This window comes from Manis javanica, chromosome 1, assembly GCF_040802235.1.
Source record: "Manis javanica isolate MJ-LG chromosome 1, MJ_LKY, whole genome shotgun sequence".
NCBI lineage: Eukaryota > Metazoa > Chordata > Mammalia > Pholidota > Manidae > Manis > Manis javanica.
The window spans coordinates 33,846,285-33,872,096 of NC_133156.1; the positions used below are offsets into that span (position 1 = coordinate 33,846,285).

Below are 25,812 nucleotides of genomic sequence, written 5' to 3' on the forward strand. Positions count from 1 at the left end.
TACAGTGACTGACATGAGTAGTTTCACACAGTCTACTGCTATTTGCATAAAATGTCCCCATAAAGCAGGGCATTGTGCCTCTTCTGCAAAGACAAAGCTGTGTTAACAAAAGGCCTCACAACAATGGGAAAATGGATGTGAACATTTCTGCCTGACTGATAATCTCTGATGTTACCCGTGGGAAGCCCCAGCTTTCAGAATGACTGATTTTTCAGGGTGTGGAGCTTTTTACTGCTGGAAGGGTTTATCTGCTGAATGCAGCATTGGGCACTGGGTGGAGGCTCAGTGCTAGAAGCGAATGGAGGAGAATTTTATGTTTTTTTGGCGATTTTATTTGTTTTTTATTTCTGAGGTGCAATTTTCATTTCAAAGAAAGAAAGATCAGGAAGGGACAAAGAACCAGTGGGCTGTTTTTGTTTGGTTTGATTTGCTTGCTTTCCATTAACGCGTCCTTTTTTTTTTTTAAAGTGCTAAATTCTGATCCGGCATCCGCCCCGCCGCCAGCGCGGGGCCGCCCTCCCCTGCTCTTCCCCCAGCCATCGGCGTCTCGCCCTGCGCCCCGGCCGGGGCTCCACACACAATGGACGAGCTCGCCACAGGCGGTGGTGGCGGGCCGGGGATGGCGGCCCCTCCGCGGCAGCAGCAGGGTCCTGGGGGGAACATGAGCCTTTCGCCAGCGGGGAATGGAGCGGCGGGCGGCGGGAGTCCTCTGCTGCAGAGGGAGCGGGTCCCGCGGCAGGCCCAGAGCTGTCCCGGCCTCAACAGTACACTATCCCGGGATTCTGCACTACATTCAGCAGGAGGGGGCTCGGTTCGAGATGGAGCGGGCGCACTGGGAAGTGCAGCGGGCCGAACTGCAGGCTCGGATTGCATTTTTGCAAGGAGAACGAAAAGGTCAAGAAAACTTGAAGAAGGATTTAGTAAGAAGAATAAAGATGTTAGAGTATGCATTAAAACAAGAAAGGGCAAAGTATCATAAATTAAAATATGGCACAGAACCGAACCAAGGTGATTTGAAAATGCCAGCCTTTGAATCAGAAGAAAACCAAAGACACAGAGGCTCCCACACCACCTCAGAATAGCCAGTTAACATGAAAGCAAGGCAGACAGCTATTAAGACAGTATCTTCAGGAAGTAGGTTATACAGTACAATATTAGATGTACGGTCTCAGCGGGTAAGGTTATTACTTGGACTATCCAATTCAGAAGCAAATGGATCAGTAGAAACAAAGAATTTAGAACAGATCCTGAATGGAGGTGAATCTCCTAAGCAAAAAAGGACAAGAAATTAAAAGGTCCTCTGGTGATGTTCTGGAGAGATTCAATTTAGAAAATGCTGATGACAGTGATGAAGAGGAAAACGACATGACTGAAGGCATGCCAGAAGGAAAAGACAAACATCGGATGAATAAACACAAAATAGGTAACGAAGGTTTAGCTGCTGACCTTACTGATGATCCTGATACTGAAGAAGCACTGAAAGAATTTGACTTTTTAGCGACTGCTGAAGATGGTGAAGGAGCTGGAGAAGCAAGGAGTTCAGGGGATGGCACAGAATGGGGTAAGATGATAATGAAATATGGGGCGGAGTAACATCTTGCTCTTAAAGATATATTACTATTAAATAATATATGTAGAATGTGTGTATCTCAGTGTATGGTGGCAGTTAAACAAGACTAGGGAAGATGGTACTGAATAGTTTCAGGATATTTTGCACCAATTTATTTAGATTTGGGAACTAAACTATTTAATATATGGCTTTTGGCAGATTTTGATTTTTGAAATTTGTCCTGATTTAAAGTTGAAACATTTAGTCAATTTAGAAATGCAGTTCCTTTCCTTTTAGCAGATTAAAAAAAAAGCATGTATACGCTTTTAAACATTACCATTATTTAATTTGGTAATGAATCAAGGTTTCAAAAACTTAGCTCTTTCAGTGTGCTTGTATGGTGTTATATGACTTACTGCTAGGAAGTAATAACACTACTGATCCTGAATTAGAGGTCTATATGGAACAAAATTTGATGAAGGTATTAAACTTTATAATATTAGGTGTGTAAATGTTAGGGCCTACCCTTTGGAAGTGACATGTAATGCTACTAATAATGCAGCCATAACTAAAAGGGAGAAAACACAACACAGTTCTAGTTATACAAGGTTTAAAATCCTGTTAGAAAGTAAAGTGTAAAAAATACTTCAAGATAATAGCTGAAGTCCAGTTTGTTGTTCCTATTTAATATGTTAGTTCAATCATCTTTTAATACCAGCATGTTATCTGGTAGCTAGAACTCAAATTGTGTTTACAAAGGTCTATTGGAGAAGGTTACTAAGTACCTTAATGTGTATCTCACATGAATGCCAAAGTTCCTGAATTAGAAGAATTATCACTAGTATTTTTATAACTACTTTGGTGATAGGAAACACACTTCAATTTAAAAAATGCCTTATTTATGTATTGAAATTGAATATTGCTAATTGCAGAAGAGACAAAAACCTAATAATATATTTGTTGACTATCATGATACAAATCAAGTAGTTAAAGTACTTGAATTTTGGTACCAGCCTTCTCATTGTTCATCATTTTCAAGCATTGTTTTCAGACCTTCACTTCTTTTCAAAGTTGAAAGAGAAGAGGCACATTAATTGAAAATATGAAAAAAATTCTACAATTACTCTCTTGGTTTTGAATGTACCATTATTTTGAAAATGGCCATGTTCTATAAGTTTACCCTTCTTAAGAATTAGCCTTGCTCAAGAGAAGCGGTGGTATCAGTTTTCTTTTAGCTTCTTTGTGTAATCCAATGTTAGAAATACCTTATTTTTTCCCAATGATTTCTAAAGTATTGTTTTTTCCAGATTATTTTGTAATTATATAAGTATATATACTTGTTTTATAATTCATGTATTTTTAGGGGGTTTAGAACCCACAAGTACATGTGAAGAAGAAAACTGAAAGTCACCCATAATGCTCTTTGTAGAAAGAACCATTATTAACATTTATATATAAATGTCTGTTTCTTTACTGTGTGCTGATTTGTAACCCACACTTTTCACTTACTATATTGTTCTCCTGAAACATTGTTTTTAATAGCTCCATGATATTCTGTCAGTTCCATTATTTAACCAGGGCTATACTGATGCACAGATTATTTTCATTTTTAAAAAAACATCAAAAGCAGTTTTCAAACATCTGTATAGCTGAATCTTGGCATGCATCGATATTCCTATTTTCTTTGACTTAAATTGCTGGTTGTTAGTCAAAAGACGGTACAAAAATTTCAGGAAGTTAACTTATGTAATGGCATTATTTCTTTAATAAAAGTACCATATTATGTGCAAAAAAAAAGTGCCAAACTCTGACATTGAACGTTTGGTCCCTGGGGTGAAGCTGAGGGTAAGGTTTTTCTGACTTTTTCTGTGGTATCTTTGGTTTTCTATTTCTTTGGTGTATGGAAACCTTGTGGAGAGACATTATCAGAGAATTCACGAGAAGAGATCTTGCCAAGGGACCAGAGCAAAATCCGTTTTGTAGCACACAGCAGGCACTGTGAGCGGGAGAGATGCTGAAAGACCAGAGGCCCGGGGCTCCTTCCTGAGGGAGGACACAGGCGACACACTGTTAGTGGTCTGCCTTCCTTTTCCTCTTGCATTTGAAAATCATCTAACCTTGGTTAAGGAGCCCGTGTGCCTCTTTGTAATGTCCACATGTAGAAAACTTTCTTTGCATTTGCTCCTCAAAATCCCCCATTACTTTGAGAAAAATATTGAGTTTAATGCCTGGAATTTGAATCCAGTATTCAAACCAATACCTCCTAGCAAGAGTGCTAACTTGTGGCCAATCCTGGGTTCTTGGAGTTGTAGGGAGTCCTAATTGTGAGTGAAGGTTCACTTATTACTCAACAGACATGTATTTATGTCCAGCACTGAATGAGGTGATCTGGGGTAGAGCACATGGATTTTTCTCTCACTGGATTTACAATGTAAGAGAAATTTTAAAAATTAACACAACAAGATATATCACAAGGTACTTTTGATTAAGTACCAAGGGAGTGGAAGAAATAGTAATATATGCTAAGTGTAATCTCTAAGACAGTCTTGAGTCACAGGGAATCAGAACTTTCTGGTTACATCAATAGAGTATCCTGTGTCTATAACCTCAAAAATGTGACATAACTTGGTAGACAGCTTAGAGTTTGAACTTTAGTAATTCCACTGACAATACTCCCAATGTTGAACTTATCCCACACATGAAAGGTTTTCACTCCAGTATAAAAGTAAATGACTAAGATGGCCTCCATCGAAGGCATATGGCATCTAACTCATCAATTGGAGGAAAATTCTTCAGGGAACCTAACACATTCCTTAAATTAGCGATTGCTTTGGCCTCCCTTCTTATTTCCCATGAAACAGCATTTGGGGACAAGGCTTTGGCACATAATACACAATTAGAATCTCTCTTGCAGTAAGTGTAATTACAGGCGGTTTTAAAGTTGACAGTGGCTGACACGATTTCCACCATCACATTAGAAAATCAATGGTAAACACACTTTTCATCGTCAGGGAGTTGTGATGGCTCCGCCTTCACTGACAGCCAGGGAGAAACGTGTAACTCCTTGTGGTTGACCTAATATCGGCATATATATTGCTTTACAGGTTAACAACATGGTTTCTGATCTCCCTCTGTCTTCCCTCAACCAGCTCTGTGCAGAGAAGAGTAAGTCTGATTTTATTCATTATCACTCCATCTTGAAGGAGAATTCAAATTCATTAAAAAAAAATTCCTACTCCAGAGTGGATAAATGAAAGAAGTAAAAGATGGTTCAGAAAATTGTTCCCCTGTAATAGTTAAATGTGGCTCTGCTGAACTGAGGAAGGGATGTGCTTTAAAAGTTTCTCCCTCTACACTTTCGACAAATAATAGGTGGGATCAGTTATCACTGTGTGCAATGTGAGGAGGGAAAGGCACAACATATCTAGTTTTCCTTAATAAAAACAAGAATCTAAAATTGGCTTTTTGACTTTTAATAAGTATTTTATGGTCACTCAGTTGATTCCTAGAAGGAAAATTCATGACACTAGCGTGCTGTTTGGTTGGACTCTATTAAACTGCCATTTTGTTGGACAAAAACTACTGAATATTGGCAATTTTATAAGGGTCAGCCTAAAAAAAACCAGCTAAAAGCCCAAGTGCTTGTGCACCGGGATTTCAGGAGATCTGAAAAGGGTGTATAACCTTAACATTAGATAAAACCTCCTAAGTCATAATCAAATAAAATAATAAAGCAATATTGAAAAGTATATAAATAATAATTAAGAACAGCACCTGCCCTAATTTGAAATACAGTACAAATAACCAAAGTCAGAGTCTTTCCTTTGAGCTAAAAGAGGCCGACAAGCACTAGGACCCAGAGGGCTAAAGATGGTGGTGGGCAGAGGTGGAAGGGCATGGAAGCGGTGTGGGGCTCATCCCCTGCAGGGTTTCCCTAACCCTAATTCCCTCGTAAATATAAACATATGCAGGTGAATATTAAGATGCTTCCACCTGTGTAGGTGACTAGCTGCTGCTCTAAGCCCAGTTAATGTCCCTCCCCCTCCACACAAGCCCTTCCCTCAGGAGGAAGTGGGAAGGGTAACACCAGGCACAGAGGGGCCCCCAAGTCTGTGTGCCTGCCCTGGGCTGTCGTCATTGGCTGGTGCCCAGTCTGTTCTGATTGGTTGGTGACTGATTTGTTTTGACTGTCTAGTACCTGCACTGCTCTAGTTTTTGAACCATTGAAATTTCACCCCTACTCCATTTCCTTATCTCAGGCTGCCTAGGGGAAAGTAAGGGGCACCGATCTGCACATCAGAAACCACAGGAATATTTTTAAAACAATTACTCTGCAAGCACCACTCCCTCGCCAGCTCCCAGACTTCCTATGAAGTGAGGTGAGGAGAGCGAGCCTTAGTTTCCTCTTGCCAGGACACAGCATTGCGGTTTAAGACCCACCTCCTGGCTCTGCCACCGATAAGCAGAGGAACCTTGACTCAGATATTGACCTTCCTGAACTCCAGTGTCCTGACTTGTAAAGCAGAGCTAATGATGCATGCCTAGAGTGGTGTGGGGACCAAATGAGGGTAACAGGTATAATACTTGGCACAGGGCCTGATACACACAGAGTGAGCTGTTGTTATTTTATTTAAAAAATAATTTCCAAAGTTTTGAATTTCAACAATCCTATAAAGCTCTGGTGTAAGATATTGAGAGAGCAACGTCAGCTTTATGGATTTGGGTTTAACAGCAAGAAGTAGGGTGTACTTATCAAGGTTCATAGCTGCAAATATGAAAGACTGACTCTGGCTCACATAAGTAGAAGGGAACTTGACTGCATGCAGTCTCAGTGGGGGCGATATTGCCCAGAAATCAGGTGAACATTCTTTTTGGCAGAGCGGACAAAAGCTTAGGTATCACAATGGTCTGTAGCTCTACAATGGACTGTAGTATATAAAGAGATATACTGGATATATATGGTACTAAAATTCTAGGGAGTGGGGGGCCTCATTAAGTGGTAATAAAAGTCTAGAAAGTCACCTTAAAGATGAAGGGGGTAGAGCAAAACGGTTGAGGGAACCAGGAGCTCTTACAAATGTGTGTTTGCGCAGGCCAGTGGCCCAGGTCAGATAAGAGGGCAGCTGGTGGCTGAAGGCTCAGCCCAGGTCCAGCACAGAAGTAGGCTGGTTAGGACATACCATTATTGTCACTGGTCACTGTCATTGCATGCCCAGCACTGAGACAGGGAAGAAATCTGTTGCTTTGTTTCACTCATTCCTACCTTAGAATCCTAGAGACTTCTCATCTCAAGATTCACTCAATGATAGATCTCCTGTAGGCATTCAGATGGCAGGCAGGCAGAGAAGATAAAGTCCACATATGGGACCATATCCACAGTGGTGTCCAGGACAGCACTGTGTGTTTAATGTCACATACCCATTCATTTGGTTGTAAGATCTTTGAGCCATCCTAACTCACTGTTACTCTGGCCAGTGTGTGCCCACCTGTACATTTCCAGGCAAGTGTATTTCTTATCTTCTAATCTATGACTTACCCTCCTCGGGCAAATGGCAGTTCCATGCATTCCTTGCCCGTTTTCCCTTTCCCTTTGGGAGACAGGTTCTTGGATCCTAAGCCCTTTCTACTTTCAACAGTCTGTGGAATTTCCTTGACTCATTCTTTCTAAATGAATTTTCTTAGTATTCTCAGGGCAACCCTCTATCAGCTGTGCCTAGGACTCTCTGGGTGAGAGGCTATGATTTTTTTAAAACTCAGATATGGGCAGGTGGGGAATTGGGGGCAGGCAAGCAAGGAAGAGCAGAGGTCAGCTGGGTGGCTCTGGAAAAGGTCTGGAGGCTGCATTATCAGGATTTCCTGGCATGCTTCTAGAAGAGAGTACTTCATTTTGTCTTGCATTATTAGTGCAATCATATATTTTGTACAATGATTTACTGTTTAAAAGTTCACATGCATTCTCTTATTTGACAGTATTCACAATGTGATAAGACCCTTATGATATCTATTTTCTAACAAGAAAAGCATGTACAGGAAGTATATACTATCAGGATTTGAATGTTCAAAAGAAGAGAGGAAAAATCAAATCTTATTGCACCCTAAGTGTAATCAGTCCTCTCTGCTTTTAGCCCCACAGATAATTGAGACTCTCTGTCTTAAGTTGAATGTTCTGTGGCTACAGAGCTACTGTAGACATTTCCCCCTGTTTTTGCGTAGTTGGCTTCAACACAGTTATTATTTGTATTCATAAAGTCTCGAAATAGAAGTGCCTCTGTCCATGCAGGCAGATCAATCTCTCCTGTTTCTGTGTGTGCTACCACTGAGCTGTACATGGCCTCACATTCTTGGCTTACTTAGTATATGCCTGGTACTGGGCTAAAAGGCAGTACAGGGTGGATTTCATTCAACCTGCAGTACAACACGCTGATGTAAGTACTTCTATCCGGATTTTATAGCTGTGGAAACTTAGGCTGTAAATAACCTAAAATCATGCAGCTAAGAAAGTGGCAGAGCTGGGATTCAAATATCCATCTATCGGAACCACTGTGCCTGACTTCTTCATTGTTATACTACACTTCCTCTTTGTTTTTATAAGATGGCTTCTCCCTCTGTGCTCCTGAGGACAAGGGAATGACCTCTATTTTGTTTCTAAGAGTGCCTGGAACATAATTAGCCCTCAATAAGTACTTGTTGGATGAATGCATGGATGGATGAAAGAGTGAATATGCTCTGGGGCATTTCTGAAAACTTAATTTTCAAGGATCAAGTGACAATCATTGCTAGAGATGCTTAGTGGGATGAACAATACATTGGCTCAGAGCTGCAAACTCTCCTCTAATTTCTTAAGATGAACCCGTTTTTTTCAGCCTGGGTGTGGTTGTTTCCCTACCAATGTCTTGTTTCCCTGTTATGTGGAGACAAATGTCCTAGGTACCTATATCTTGAGGACATTATAAAAAATTGGAAGGTCATAAGAATTAAAACTCCTAAACAAATTATAGGAATTTAATGTATGTATCACATATGGGTTGACTTGTAGAAAAGGAGTTTTTTCTTTTTCTTTGCAAGCAGTAATAATCATAATAATCAGGGAATCATTAGATACTTGCAAAGATGAATAGAAAACTGTGATAAATATCATGGTTTTATGTTTCTTTAAACTACTCCTTATTTCAATTTTGCTTTTAAAATAACATGGCCCCTGTTGTTCTGGTTTGCGTGAATGAGCCAACTTCAAAGGCAAAAGGCTTTTCTCTCAATAATTCATCTATGGAAACCCTGTGTCATGGTGCTCCTTGGGTATCTATAAGGGTTGCGATTATTTAATTACCTGGATGATTAGTTGGACTTTTGTCTTAAAGTGCTTGTGCCTTCTTAAAGAAAAACAAAATCATTCATTTCTTCCAAAATGATTCAAAGAATAGGTCCATATAGTAATGAGAGGTAAATACTTAATGAATTTATGATGCAGTTCTAACTCAGAGGAATAAGGAAAAATTTAGTCTTCTAGCTCCCATAGGGACTTCCCTCTACTGGTGTCTTCTTGAAATGACCTTCTGTTTCTACAGAAGAGAATTTGTCTTTGCAAACAGGCTTCTGAGGGAATTATTTCCAGCTGACTTTTGGGTCAGCATTAAAGACAAAGGAAAGGTGCAGACTTAAAAATGTTGGCAGTTAGACTGCAGTCAAATTATTTTTTAATTAAGTTAGTATTGATATACACTCTATGAAGGTTTCACATGAAAAACAATGTGGTTTCTACATTCACCCATATTATCAAGTCGCCCCCCCATTGCAGTCACTATCCATTAGAAATTGCAGCCAAATTTATGGGGTTCTTCTCCATCTTCCTCATCCTCCTGATGAGGGGCTAACCATGATCATACCCCAAGAGATTCTGATTTAGTTTTATTGATGTGTGACCCATGAATGAAAGTTTTACTAAGCTTGCCTGGTGATTATAATGTAGAGTCAAGATTGAGAATCACTAGAAAGGAATACCAAGATAACAAAGAGGAATTAGCTACAGAATGAGAACCAAGTGGAATCTCAGTTTCAACATGCCAGGTTCTGGTGATCCAGATCCTGCTACTGAAAGTTTGGTCTGGACCAGAACCCACCCCAGACTTACTGAATCAGAGCCCACATTTCAGCAAGATCCCAAAGTGATTTTCATCTGCACAATGCAACTTGAGAAGCCTGACCTAGACAGCCACGGGGTGGGACAGAATAACCAGGGGAGACAAAAGATGTCCTATGGGCCTCATACCGAGGCCGAATTCAGCTTTGGTTTGTAACTCTTAGCGGGCACATCTTCACAAGGACTCTTGATTCTCAGTGCTCTCCTGGAAGTTCTCCTGAGCCCAAGTTCTCTTAAATGGGTGTTTTTCCTGCCATCCTCTTACTGTTCCTTAGAGAGGGGGCTTCAAACATGTTTGCTGGTGGTAGTGATTGGTCTAATTAGATTCACCCTTACTACACTTTATGTCTATTGTACATTATAGAATTATACAACTACTCTCTACCATGGACACTGGAACTAGGCGATTTTAGAATAAAAATGGCAGACTAAATCTAAGCGATACATTTTCTCAAGAGGAAGCGCTCATAATAGAAACTAGCTCCACCAGTGACAGAAGGTATTTATGAATCACATCTCCAGAGGAAATGGCTAATAGAAAAGGGGGGGTAATGGTACAGCTGTCTTGCCAGCTCTGCAGCTCCCCCAGCCTCTATTTTCTCATCTGTAATATGGAGATGCTACTGTATGGCCAACCTCAAAGGAATGCTATGTTTCCCTGTTATGTGGGGACAAATCTGAAAATTTTCATAAACTGTGAAGTGCTTCATAAGAATAAGAAGCTATTTTTGCTATCGTTATTAAACCTAAACTGTTTGGAAAACATTTGTTAGGGAGGACAATTCTGTCCTCCTGAAGTGGGGCCTGGAGCCTCTCTGGACTTTTGAACTGGGATATGACCCGTGTGACAATTCCCATGTCCCTGAAAAATATGGCCACAGTGTTAGTCCCAGGCAAATTTGTGGGTACTTGTTTAGTAAATTTAAAGTAGAGTGTATGATAGGTACATATCCCTGCTTTTCTCACACAAATATCAGTTCACTGATGGTTCACATTTTCCCATGTCATTAAATAATATTAAAAAAATGATATTTAATTACTATATATTATGTCACAGGTGGATGCTATCTATAATTTGCTTGTTTTTCCATTGTGGGACATGTGTTCACTCCTCTAATTTTGACTCTTATAAATAATATTGTACTTGACTCTTATAAATAATATTGTTTACATGCATCTCTTTTTGTTTTCCCCTTGGTATACATTTCTAGAAGTGGATTTTTTGGGTCAAAGGGCCTAAAGATTTTTAAGCCTTCTAATAATCATTGTAAAATGTCCAAATAGAAGGGGCTAGAGAGTGTATGAGAATGCTTATTTTACCATGAAGAAAAGTATTTTCATCAGGTGCAAATACATTTTTTTGCATCTGTGTTTGAAAGGCAAAAATTATACTTTTAAATTATAATTGTTATTGCATTGCTCTGGTTATTAAGTTTACATTTTTCATATGAGAATTGACCATAATATGTGTTTTTCCTTTTGTTATCTCTTACCCTTATTACACTTTTCTATCAAAGTATTTTTCCATATCCATAATTTTCTTGCCCTCACCCAAGGCACTGCTCCCAAAAGTGAAAATTTTAAGCCAAGTGGAATAGGAAGGGTGTCTCCTTTCTGTTCTAACAAGGGCCTTGTACTCCTTATAAAATTAGCCAGCCTGTCACTTATAAAGGTTATAGTCAAGAATAAGAGCAATATTCTCAAGCATATTTCTTATTTTAACACTGAATGATAATTTTAATTCCTTACACTTTCAAAATTGAGTTCAAATAAAAAAACAAATCTAAGCCAGACCCTCACTTAATTGACAAATGATAAAGGATATATATATATTGATATATACAATTAACATTCTATAATTCCAAAATGCACCCATCTATGTAATGTCTGGAATCTAGTGTAGACTTTGCTAATGGTGGTATAAAAATAAACATGTGATTACTATAATATTAGTAATATAAATATATTATTTAATATATTAGATATATAGAGTTGATATATTTCAGTTGATATGTCTAATATTTATCAAGATGCTTACATTGATAATACATTTCTTACCCATACATATTACTATCATCTAAAGCCAAGATTTGCTAATTCTGGAAGAAAGGAATGGCAAATATTTTAAGCCAGAGAAATCTTGCTCTGTCCTCATATACTTGCCTTCATGGAAAACCATTATCTCTCTTAGACCCCAGCATAAGGGGATTAGCAGAAGTGGAGTCCAGAAGGTCCCCCACCAGGCTGGGGTTTTGCCTGGTAGGAGTTGGCATGAGCAGCTGGTGAGGTCATAATGGGTCATCAGCTGAGCTGGCACTGAGAAACATTCCAGGGACTGCAAGGCTTCATTTCAGAAGTGTGATTTCCCTCTAGACATTACTCCTGTGATTCAGAAAAGCGCTGCCCAGCTCATCCACATGAGTTTTCCATGGATAACTAGGCAAAGGTGGGCCAAAATGTAATCAATGAAGATTTCCATCAGAATCGACTTGGTACTATAACAAACATCATAATAAGTGCTAATAATCTCTGAATTATTACAAAAGAAATTGGTACTTTTAAAGAAGTTATAAAATTTATAAAGAAATGTAAAGATAACATATGCCCACATACTGTACTTAATTTACATCAACATTGATTCTAGGGCATGCCATCATTTCAAAAACAGGGTGGGGCAGAAGACAAAAGCTCTAAACTGATTAAAGGCAAAACTGATTAAAAGCTATGATTAAGGCAAACTGATCTATAAAATGCTAAAATGTCTAAAACAAAAAATGTGCCTTAGAAATGAGTAGCAAGTAAGCTTTAGCTGTGATGGATTGCTGCTTAACTTACATAGGGTTTTCTTTACCAAGACTCAGTAGAAAGGTCACGCTGAGTCATTTCCCATGGGCCAAAATCTTTTGAGACCTCATGGCCCTTTGACTTCAGTCTATGGGGCTTTCAGGCAGTTTTGAAATAAAAGCTTATGACTCTCAATTTCAAGGGAGATGGTATGACTTGAGTCACCCTATATGTGACAGTTTGGAATGGAGAGAGGGAATCTATTCATAGGCTGTAACTGATCTATCCTCATTAAATAATATTAATAGCTAATATTTATTGAGTGCTTACCATATGCCCAGTACAAGCATCTTCCTATTTAATCCTTATAATGAACAATGAGTTAGCTGTTTTTTAATTATGCTCAGAGAGGTTAATTAAATCACTCAGATATGTTCTACAAGGCCACAAGTAAAAACAAAAATCAGTTCTTTGTTTTCCAAGAATCTTGGCAGTCTTGCTTATGTTCCAGTGTACTGTGGATTCTCTGCCTAATATACCAGTTTCTGAAGGCAATTAAGATGTACTCCATTTTTTCTATAGTAGTCAATGTCTATCTTTTCATGGCGCAAGGTACACTAAAATAGGTTACTTAAAATTAATCCAGAAATTCCAGTTTCAATAATGATAATGAGTCTAATTTCAGAATGAAGCCTAGGATGCTATTTGGACAATTAACTCTTCTCAAGCATAAAACAGCCAGTTTTAAAGTACTAATTTCTACAGAGTTCGCCTTATTTTCCCCGGGATGTAGTACACATGCAGGAGGGCTTTGGATCAAACCTAACTTCTGAGAAGATGGTAAGATACATTTGACTCAGGTTTCTAGAGATTGATTTTTTTTTCTCAACTCATAGGTCAGTGAACAATGAAACAGCTAAATCAATTATAGTTTAATCCTAGACTACTACCCTCTTTATATTAAGAGAATAAAGTAATGGCATGAGCTTGGGTAGATAAAAGAGAGGATGTATTGTGTGTGACTAAATTCTTACAGACATTGCCTGGCCACAGCACTGAGAGGAAGATCACCTATCCAATCAACACATATGCATAAGGAAAGGAGGCCTTCACAAGAACCTGATAAATCATGACCACACCACACAGTTTCATTCAACTTGGCCTCTCACCCAAAAATAGTAGCATTGTGATGATGAAATCTGATGAAACAATTTAACACAATAGAAGTAAATGTTAATCAGGTATTTTCATAGAAGTCCCAGGATTTCCATCTTCAAGTCAATATGATCATGTTAGAGTGATTTTTCCCCCATGACTTTTTGTTTGCTGCTTATTTACTTAAATAAACAAGTTAACTTCAGTAAATAGGGAAACATTCAGTTTCCTTAAAGCAAAGCCAGAGATTCAGATTTTATATCGAAATTTATTTTTAAATGTAAGGGATTGATACTATTATCTACATATTGAGCCAAGTCTAAAATTGTCAAGGAATGGCTTTTTAAGGTAAAGTAACTCAGAATCCCAGAGCACATTTCACACACTGACTTTGAACACAGATAAAGCAGGACACTGATTTTTTTCCCTTTGTTCTGTTATGCTTTTTTTATATACAGTATTCAACTAGCTGAACAGTTCTATAAATAGAGGAAAGTGGCACCGTTTGAGGAAATACAATAGAGAGGAACACAGGAACAATAGGGGACAGGTGGCAGCAGGGGACACACTGGCAGTCCTGTTTGTCTTCCATCAACTATTCATGAAGGTCCAGATCCCAAATACACATGGAGCAGTAACAGTCGTATGGTTCAGGGGCGATGAGGAGATGTTCTGGAGAAATAATTTTCTACGAGACACTGCCAACACCTAAGCATAAATTAAATATAATCCTGACTAAGTGTTCCCTGTCATTAGTCATTGTGCAACATCACACCCATGACCTCCGGGCTGCATTAAACTCCCGGAAACATTCCTGGCTCCATTCTAAAGGCCTTGTGTCTGGGACAGGAGACTGTGGGAAATAATCAGCTTCTGCCCAGAGGACAGGGGCAGGTCTGGTATTCACCCCCTTGGCCTCCACTTACTGGAGCTCTGGATCTGAAGGTGCCTAAATCACTGGGCTGATTTGTCATGATGTCTCTGTTGTATCAATTTACAAGGAGCCGACAAATACTTCAGAGAGAATTCCCTGTGAAAGTGAGACTCAGGCATGCTGCTCGAAGAGCTATAATCTGAAGAATCCTAAAATAGTATGTAGAAATCATATCAGCTGCTGCTGACATACTTTTCCGCTCATAGCTTCAGCTTACAAAGTGTTTGCAAACCATTATCAGGGGACTCTAATCATCCATAAAGATACACTATGGCAAGATCATAAAATTTACATCAGGGACAAAATGGTGCTGAAGTCCCAGCTGGCGAGTTTTCTATCTTGGGCACGCTGAGTGATCTCATGTTCTCCTTTCTTTGTCACCCACCGATATAAAATTTTATCAATTATTACTTGAACTCAATATCTGAATTTTGGTTCTCACCTAAACTTCAGACTCTGTCACTCCACTCGGCACCTGGCTATATTGTCCTAACCCCACTGCATAATACTGTTTTTTTGTGCTCTGCTTTTGTGTGTGTGTGTGCTCTGCTCTTTTAGGTTGGCTTGGATGTGTGGCTGCTGCCCCACCTGATAGTGACCCGGATTCCACCCAGAGCTGGTGTAGAAAGGAGCACAAGGTCATTGTACAAAGTTCAGAATGCTTCGTGCATGTTTACAGACATTGCTTCCAGCACACGCTCCTGAAGATGCTGGCATCTTCTGTCTCACACTGGCACACACTGTCTCACCCTCTGCTTCCCCAGCACTGATGAGGGCTCAGTCTTGGCCACTCAAGTGGTCAGGGTTCCCAGGACCCAGTATGGGACTGGACTGTCCTCAGGAAAGGGTACGATTCTCAGAAACCCAGGAGTGAGCAAAGCAGGGAAACTGCGAATGTGCTGAATCTTCAGTATAAGCATCAGGAGGGGCATCTCCACCAAATGGGCCACAGATGGCACTGAAGCCATGCCCAGAGCTAGTAAGGTAAGACCAGACAATGGAAAAAGCCAGTTTCAGGAGTAAAAACAGGCATGTATGTAAAGTGTTTCAGGAAAATCCTGTTAGCACTCAATAAATGGTAGCTCTGAGGTGAATGGCTAAAGTAATGAGAGATCTAGGTTCTTCCACCTGCATCCCTGTGATCACATTCCTATGAAAAACTTGTATTGTTTTCTATCTGCTTTCCACATAAGGAGATGGGCAGATCAGTATCACAGTTAAAAACAAATGTTTTAGGGTCAGATTTTGGGGATTTGAATTTCAGTCCTGCCATTTGCCAGCTGCCTGGCCTTGGGCAAGGTAGTGATCTCTCTCTCTCTCACTTTCCTGGGCTAAGAGAAATCCCTTCGTAGGGATGTTGTGAAGGTTCAATGAGACATTTGCGGTAAGTCTTTATCACAGTGACAGCTATTATCTTGGATTCACCCTGGCGGGCTTTCCTCGTTTACATATATATATACATATACATATTTTATATATGTACATAGTGAAATAATATATGTGATCTATATGGCATACTTCTACACAAATACATGTATTACACAGTAATTAAGAGAGTACTATATTGGCATAAGGATAGATAAGTAGACAAATGGAACAAAACAGAAATCCAGAAATAAACCCATACTTTTAGGATCACCACAGGATTTAAAATGGGGTTAAATATACATGACATAAAGCTGACCATTGTACATAGTTTTAAGTGCACAGTTCAATGGCATTAAGCACAGTCACAAGGGAAACCATCTCTGCCATCCATCTTCAGAACTTTTTCATTTTCATAAACTGAAACCCTGCATCCACTGAACACTAGTTCCTCATGATTTCTTATACAAAATGGATCATATATACTCTTATACAAAATGGATCATAGATTTAAATGTAGAACATAAAACTATGAAACTTTTAAAAGGAGAAAAATCAGAAAACTGTCAGAACCAGAGATGGTGAAGAGTTCTTACAGACAAAAACAAGATCCATAAAATAAGAAATTGATCAAGAATAAATATTTGCTCAGTGAAAGACTCTGTTAAGAGTATGAAAGTATAAGCTATGAACTAGGAGAAAATATTTGAAAATCATAAAAGATATACAAATGGCAAAGATGCACGTGAAAATTTTAAGATCACAACACTAGGTGTGTCAGGTCACTACACATCTGTTAGAACAGCTAAAATTAAAAACAGTGACAATATCAAATGCCAGTGATGATGTGAATAAATGATTTCTCATACATTGCTAGTGGGAATGTAAAATGGTGCAGGCACTTCAGAAATCAAATTGGCTATTTCTTTAAGACCTATTCAACCCAGCAGCCATACTCTGTGCATTTATCCAGGAGATAAGAACTTTGTCCACACAAATAACTGTACGTGGATGTTGACAACAGCTTTATTTGTACGGCCCAAAACTAGGAGCAACAACAATGTCCTTCAGTAGGCCAAACTATTGGTACCCCTATACCATGGAATGTTACTGAGGAGGAGCTGACAGTGCACCCAACAACTTGGATGGATTTCAAGGACATTACGCTGAGTGAAAAAATCTAATTTCAAAACGTCCTATTTATATATAGCATTTTTAACAGGAAAAATTTGTAAGGATGGAGAACAAATTGCCAAGGGATAGCGATGGGATGGGAGGGTCACTGGGTGTGACTGGGTAGCATGAGTGGCATCTCTGTGATGAAAAAAAGTACTGTACCCTGATTGTGATGGTGATTACAGGAATCTACACTTGTGATAAAGGTGGCATGAAACTATACACATACACTGTAGCAATGTCCATTTCCTGTTTCAGTATGCACTATAGTTATTTAAGATGTAACCATTGGGAGAAGCTGGATGAAGAGTACAGAGATATCTCTATACTATGTTTGTAACTTTCTGTGAGTATTTCAAAATAAAAATTACAAACAAACTTCTGCCTCTGGAAAGACAGTATTAAGAAGACAAAAATTTAAGTCAAAGATTGGTAGATAATTTTTTCAATACATTAATATCTCATAAGGGATTGGAATCAATAACATGTAACAGACTTATATATATTTATAATAAAAACAAACAACCCACTAAAAATAGACAAAAGCTTAAAACACGTTTCATTTAAAAAATGTGGATACTCATAGACATAGCATTAGTCATTAGGAAAATGCAAGTTAAAGCTATAATTAAGTGCTACTTTATACACACTAGAATAGCCAAATTAAAAACCTGATAATGCCAAATATTGGCTAAGATGTAGAGTAACTATAACTCTCACATATTGCTATATGATACATGTAAGTGTATAAAATGAAACATTCATTTTGGGTAACTGTTTGCAAGCTTCCTAAGAAAACTTAAACCCACACCTGCCCTGTGATCCAGTAATTCCATTCTTAGGTACATATATCCAAGATAAATAAGAGATATGCCTTTGGAAAGACTGTATGAAAAGTTTACTGCAGCTTTATGCACAATTTCCCCAAACTGTAAACACTGAACTTGCCTATCAAGAATGAAATATACCCAGCAATTAAAAAGAATGGGTATAAAACAATATGGATAAATCTCAAAAACACTATGCTGGGTGAAATAAACCAAACACAAAGGAGTACAAGCTTTGTGATTCCATTTATATGAAGATCATTTATACTCCAAAATCTGGAAAAAGGGATCTGTGGTGATAAAAATAATAACAGTGGTTGCCTACATACGAGTGTGTGTGACATGGGGTTGCGGGGCTGGGAGGGTTGAATGGACCAGGGTATAAGGAAACTTTGAGGGATCACAGAAATATGTTCTATATCTTGTTCTTGTGTTATTGCTTATACAGATGGATACATACTTCAAAACCTATGGAATTGGACACTTAAGGGTTGTATTTTTCCCATATGTAACTTTTAACTTAAAAATGATGTGGGATAAAGGCCCAAACCTGGGTGGTCCTAGGGAAACTGAGGTGGTCTGAATAAGAGGGACAGTAATTGAAGGCAACTATGAGACAAGGAGACGCTAAGGACACAGACCGGTACTGGCTTGGGGCTGCCCCAGAGGAAGTTTTTTTCTGCTGTAATTGCAAAAAGACGTTCCTGAATGCCTGACCATCTGGTACCCTGCTTGTCACTGATATTAGGAAGGAGCACTGAGAGGACAGTTATTCTCTGTAAAATTGTCACAGGGGCTTATTTTCTGGATCACAGACTTTAGAGCAAGAATTTGGAGCATTCTGGAAGGCAGCCATTCTTTACCAGTACCCCATCAAAGCACATAATCTGGAGCATTCTGTACACTGCCTGGTTCTCTGCTTGGACTCTTACTTTAAGACCTCTATTTGCAAATTAGATTTCTGCCCAGTGGATTTGTTTTACAAAAGATTCTAAATCAATGACTTCGTAAATATACTATGTTTCCCCAATCTGTAGGTTGCATTTCACCTTTTTCACCAATTAGAGGATCCTTACAGCTGAACTGGGAGTTATCAAATCTTCTGAGAGCCTCAAACCTGATCACAGATGGAAAGAATGTTTGGCAACTACCAATTACAATGTCTCATTCCAGCTTCCCCCCTGCAGAAGGTACTGGAATCAGGAAATTTTCAGTGTTTGAACACTGCATAGAATGAAAAAGAGCAAAGCAATGGGATCAAGTCTCAGATCTCTGTTCCTTTTAAGGTCTTTTTCCACTTGCTTTGCTTGGTTGTTTTTTAAAGTTTTCATATCCAAGTGGGTCCTTTCTCCTGATTTCCCTGTCAGGGTGGCTGGTGACAACCCCCTGCAGCCTTTCAGACTAAAGACCTTGGGCTCATTTTGATTTCTTACTCTGCCTTGCCCCCCACATGTGATGATGGTTTCCTAGTCCTGCAGATGCTACTATCTGTCCTGGGCCCTCATGCTCATCATCTCTCATGCCCTCTGACACCTCCCTTGTTTATAGATTTTTATTTCTTCTCGCCTAGACCATTGCAGTTGACTTCAACTGACTGCCCGGCTTTGAGTCCTGCCTCCATCCAGTCAGTCCTATATTATGTTCAGTTATTTCACCTAATATATAGCTCAGACCACTGCATTCCCATGTTCCAAAATCCTCAGCCATTTACTGCTGCTTGTGGAATCAAGTACAAACTCTTTTCTCCAAATCTGCTTTCCAGATGCTTCTTTGATTAATCTCCCATACACACCCAGTGGCGTGAGTAGTGCCATGCCTGTCCAACCCTGGGCTGTGGCTAATGATATTCCTGCCTCTCATTCCTCTTCACTCATCCCTCAGTGCTCACTCCAAGGCTGATTCTTCTCAGAAGTCCTCCCTCCGCTTCCAGTTGGGTGTCTCCTCGTCTTCCTCTAAGCTGCTTTTGCACACACACGGGACTCTCGGTGCTCACATCTTGTTATACTGAAGCCAACACTTGTCAGGTTCCCATGATTAGATTATAAATTTCTTGAAGGACAAAGCTATATTATACTTATCTTTAGAAGCCTTTCTATTTTTATACATTATTCAGCACAGAACGGTTACTATATAAATTGTTGTTGACTTGAATTCAATTCCTACTATTCAAAAACTGTATGTATACTACCTGAGGTTAGGATTTGTTACTAGTTTGGCTTGGACTAAAATTTTTAGAAGTGTCAACTATCCTCTTTCAAAAATTAAGCTCCATCTTCAGCTTGTATAACACATTAAAAATAAGGAGAAAGGCCAGGAGGCAAGACCGATGTTCTGTAATACATATCAAACTATCATACACTTGCTATGGCCTCAATTAAAAAGGCCCTGTGCTTCCTAGGGAATAGAACATGGAAGCAAAAGAACCGTGGGCTGTTGGACATCGCCTGGGCAACAGACTGAGGAATGCTCAGTGGCGGCCGGAGGCTGCCGACAGGGAGCAGGAAGGAAGAAGTTCCTGTGGAATGACTCCAGAGCTGTGCCTGCCATCTGTGGTCTCACTGACTCCCTTTGGGGTCATGACCACTTTTTCTCTGGTGAACTTGCTATAAAATGTTATTTTGCTGTGTGTTCATATTTGGTAAAGTTGTTCTTGCCAATATCAGGGGGTCTAGGTTTTATTGAGGGAACCAAGAAAAGGCATTTTTGTCCAAGTCTTAACCAGGGGCTTAAAGGGGTGGAGTTAGGCTTTATGATAGTAGGAGTAATTGAAATTCTTAGGGGAAAAATAAACTTCTGTAGGCTTTGGGGGTAGGGCTGAGTTGAGGCTGCTTTTACATCTCCCTGTTTAGAGATTTCCTTCTGAAACCCATTTCTGATGAAGCTTTAGAGTGGTTCATACATGTTTTAAATGAGAAAGCCAGTTCCTGTCCAAGATGCTTGATAAATATTCACTGATTGCTGACCAATGCCCTTGACTATTTATTCCAAATGGATTAGCTCTGCTTGAAGTGAGAGCCATATGGAACATTCATCTAAGATGACTACTGGCCCTGCTGCAGCCCTGAAATAACCCAAAATCACACTTGTTCTTTTTGTTTTGATAAGACATGGGCTTCCAATGTCTTTGAAGCCCAAGTCCTGGCCTCCTTGAAGGGAGATGAGACACTTTGACCTTGAGAGATCTCAAAATCTGATGAGAAAGGCTGCATTATTTTTCATGTTTCCATGTTCCTCCAAAGACACATCCTTATTTTATCCACAACCTTCATCCAGTCTTCCCACTCTGTGGCTTCCTTTCCTTTCATTGTGAAGAACAGATTCTAATGTATGAGGGAACTTAAACCAAGATGTTTGCTGGAGATGCTGGGGAACATGGAACTTTATTTAGTCCCCATCAGGGAACTACAGTCTTAAGGGACTGAGCAGGAAAAGAAAAACCGGGGCCAGAGAGGCCCCCTCTCCTCACTCTTTGTGGACACTGTTGTAGGTTATATTGTGTTTTTTTGTAAGCTGTAGGCTTTTGGCTTCAGGAATCAAGTCTGAGTTCTTATAAGGGCAGTGGTGCTGGGATAGAAGGTTTTCCCTGCCTCCTTGGAAAGAAGCCAGTAAAGAGGAATTACCTTCAACATTACTTATTTCATATTGCAATGAACTTTTTGAAACTAAACATAAACATAGTAAAAATGTTAAAATATGCTGATAACCTGTTAAAAATAAAACTTGAAATCCTATCATGCAGAGACAGACATTACTATATATATCATATAAATCCTTCTCAATATTTTTCCCAAGAAAATATACACACAGGTATTTTAAAAATAGATTCACACTAATTGCAATGCCATCTGGGTTTGGTTTTGTATTGGTTTTCTTTTTTCAATGTTACCTTGTGTAGTTTTTCCCTGTCAATAAATACAGAAATACATAAATATTTGTAACAACTTCATGTATTTGATTTTAGGGATGTTTTACATTATGTATGTGTCATTGTTTTAGTACTAAGTTTAAGCAAAGCTGCAGTGATTAATACTAATTATTTTGCCTAACTTTATGTTTAAATTGGGACTCAAGTTTCCTTGGGTACAGTATTTATATTAGTATTTTGGGTAAAGAGTTCTGAGTTTTGGTCTAAAATATTTCTTTATGTATTACATACATACAATGCATTGCATGACATTACATATCACTCAGGGCCACCTTGCCCCTCAAGAATTTAGGTAAATCTGGATTCTAACTCTTATTCTAGGGTTGGAGCACATCAGAGTCCTCCTCACAATTCTGTATCTTCCTTTTACTTTCCTCTGTTTCTATTTTGAGCCCATGGATTCTTTGGTGTACCACCTTGAGTCAAATTAGGATCAAAAGCTGAACATAAAGCCTTGCCCTTTCTCTATTTTTTATAAACAATATAATCTCTTTGTATTTTATGAGGTCGTAGAGAAAAGTCCCTTTGTGTACCACACGTCTCTCTGCTGACACCTCCCAAAGCCCATTTACCAGATGAATGACCTTCCCCACTGCATGTTGACCCTGCCATGACTGCAGGCTCCCTGGCCTCACCCCTCACTCTCCCTTCAGTTGGGGAGCAACTCAACTGTGTTCAGTATGTTCAGTGGAATCCCTAGGTTTCTGGAAAACAAAAATAACACTGACCGAAATAGATTTAGTCATTTTGGTTGACTTGAATGGATTTGGCTACATTTTGATATACCATTCAAGCAGACTTATTAATTTAACATAGAGTTATGGACTTTTGGAGGAAGAAACAACTTCAAAAGATGGTGTTCAGTTCCCTCATTTTGCAGTGTAAGAAACTGGGGCCTATAGGGCCAATATCCCCAGCCACAATCAGATCCTTAGGGCCAGAGAAGGGCCCAGAATTCCAGGTTCCTGGCTTTTGATCTCACTGCTTCATATTGTTAGAAAAAAATTGGGAGTGCTTTTCCCACGACAGAGAGAGTATGAAGACTCCTCCATCCTCGGTCCCCATCCTTCTGGGTCAGAAGGATCCAGGACTGCAGGATGCAGATGGAAGAGAGTTTAGGCTTCTTTTTTTTTTAAGACAGAAGTGAAAGATGAGCTTTTAAACATCAGAGAAAACAGTGAACTATTAGTGTTCAAACCAAGAATCCTACATCATTGCTACTTCTGATTGTCTCATAAATCTGCCTTATACTTTGTGACTGGAAGGATGACCTCAATTTGGGAGACCTTGGACCGGGATCCAAGATTTTTAAGATTTGTTCCAGGAGTTGCCCTCTGACTTTTTGTACAATCCTTGGGAATTATCTTAACCTTTTTGTGACCTGACTCCCTATGTAACAGGCGATAATATTATTTGCCTTGATAAAATGACTTTTAAAAATCTGTGAGATTCCCAGGCAGAAGTTGTGTTTTTATCCAGAGGGAAAAATGATATTTTTCCCTTTCAGCAACATTAGGTAATTACCTGAGATAAACAATGCAATTCAGTTTATTTTTGTGTGTGTTTAGCATCTTCAGTTGAATAAAATATAATTACCCCAACAATGTTTCAGCTTTAGCTTTGCTTCATCTTTGGGCATGAGAGATCATGCCTCACAGGGAAAACTCCCCTTTGAGAAGGAAACTTGAAACTACAGATGAACCTAGCCATCCCCTTTGCATATAGTTCTGAAGGTTACCTGGACCCTCGCTCTGCTGTGTGTGTGTATAACAGAATGCACAGGTTTTTCTGGCTATCGGTAATGTAGTCCCTTGAGTGAGTTAGCTTATTTATAAGTCAGTGCCAATGCCAATGACTCCAAATTCTGCACCCAAGTTCTGATCTCTCCAGTGAGTTTTTTGCTTGAATTCTAACTGCCTACTGGGTCTCTACTTGAGTATTCCACAGCTAGCTCCATCTTAAAATGTCCTGAATGGGGGCTAATTATCTTCCCTTTCCCCCCGACACCAGGGTCACTCTTTGCCCCAGTTATTCAGCCAAGCTTGACATTCATTCCTGACCATTCCCTTTCTCTCACCCAGCATTTTCAATCAGTCAGAAAGTCTCATCAATGTACCTAAAGTTTTTCACCTCTTCTGCCCCACATCACTGTCCAACTTCTGTCCTTTATCATCTCTCATTTGAACTATTGATAATTACTGATAAAAAAATATTTGCTAAGGATATATTGTAGGCCAGGAACTATTCTAGGAACTTGGGCACAATTAGCAAACAAAATATACGAATATCCCCACCCATGAAGGTTTACATTCTAGTGGGGAGAAGAAGGCTGACAATAAGAACATAATAAATGCATAAATTATGTTGCAAATTAAAAAAAATAATATGAAAAAAAGGAAGTAGAGCAGGAGCTTTGGGAGGAATGGAGGTAGGGAGGCTGCAGGATACCATTTAAAACAGTATGGCTGGAGCAAGCCTGTTTGATAAGATAATTACAGACCCAGTGGGGGAGGAGGTGGGAGTGTGTGTGGGGGGAATGTGTGTTGGGGGCAGGGAAGGCCATCATGTGGGGCAGTGACTGGAGTGCTAAGAGGCATCCAGGTCAGCGCAGCTGGAATGGAGTAAGCTGGAGTTGGGGGGATGTGGGGTTTTTGTGTGCAGTCAGAAATGGGGTCAGAGTCTCTTACACAAACTTCAGCTTTTTCTGAATAGGTCAGGAATCACTGACAGGTTTTGCACAACAGGAATGTTGGGACCTGATGTATGTTTAAAAAAGATGTGTGTTGTTAAAGGATCATTTTGGCTGCCATATTGAGAACAGACTGAGGAGAACCAGGAGAGAAATGGGTACCAGGTAGGAGGCTGTAGCAGTAATGCAGGTGAGAGATGCTCTGGCTGGAATAGGGTAGAAGTTGGGGTGGTGAGAAAGGACAGATTCTGGAAACATTTTGAACGTAAAGCCAGTCCAACCTCTGGAAAGACTACAAGGACTGCTGGGTTGTGGTGAGAGAAGCAGAGGAGTCACAGTAGAGAGCTAAGCAACCTGAGTGGTCTGCCTACTCCTGCATTCCCCCTGTCCAGCACCCTCTCTCCTCTTAAGTCCGACCTTCTGCTGGAGTCAACTTTACAACCTGCAAACCTGATCCTGTCACTGCTCACTGAAGACCTTCAGCAGTGCCCCATTACCTACAGCCCCTTCAATCACTACAGAGGCCTTTTGTGATATGAACCTGCCTTTCTCTACCTTTTAATAATTCCAAACTGCCGGCTGGGGCCTGCACCCACCAGGCTGGGTCATGATTCTGGATCTTAGATGACCTGTTTCATGTGTCCTTCCTCTGTCCTGAAGTCCCGTTCCCACTGGATTGCCTGAGTGATGGGAATTTTATTTCGAGTCCAACCTTAGAAATCATCTCTTCGAGAAGGTGGGCTGAGTGCCCTACTGTGTGCATCCAGTTTCCCATGCATTCCCCCTCATAACCATCAATCCTCACATCATGCTGATGTCTGTCTCTTTTGTAACCAAATATAAACTCGTCTCTCCTCCCACATGAGGGCTCAGCTCAGAGGCTGGGTCTGCATAATTCTAAAGCCATATCCTCCTCAGGAGACAGCAGCACCTTTCATCAGTGAAACCAAAAGAAATTAGATGAAGTGTGCGCCCCCTGCAGTTAAGACCCTCTCCCCACTGGTTTCACATTTCCTCTGCCTTTCTTCAGCCAACCTGGGCTCTGAGTGTCCCTCCAGACTCTGGATATTCTGTAGTGAGTCATGTATGTTTTGCAGTATTTCTCTCCCTAATGTAGGAAAATAGGCACACATGGCATTTTGTCATGGCAGAACTGGTGTCTGCCCCACACAGGGTGACTGTGGCCGGGAGAATCCCAGCCTGAGCAGAGCAGCAAAGGGACAGGCCCTTGTGGCTGACATAGGACCTGGTTGCCTCTGTGGACAGTCTCA

At 39.8% G+C, this 25,812-nt stretch overlaps 1 long non-coding RNA gene across 2 annotated transcripts in view; it reads left to right on the forward strand.

Moving 5' to 3' along the window:
- The first annotated feature begins 549 nt into the window (after nucleotides 1–549).
- The window catches only part of LOC140848344 (uncharacterized), a 59,056-nt gene continuing 33,793 nt past the window's right edge, over nucleotides 550–25,812 (forward strand). For both annotated transcript variants that reach the window (XR_012129068.1, XR_012129069.1), the window contains exons 1-2: nucleotides 550–1,561; nucleotides 4,654–4,714. This is a non-coding gene — a long non-coding RNA (uncharacterized lncRNA). The remainder of the gene's footprint in view (nucleotides 1,562–4,653; nucleotides 4,715–25,812) is intronic.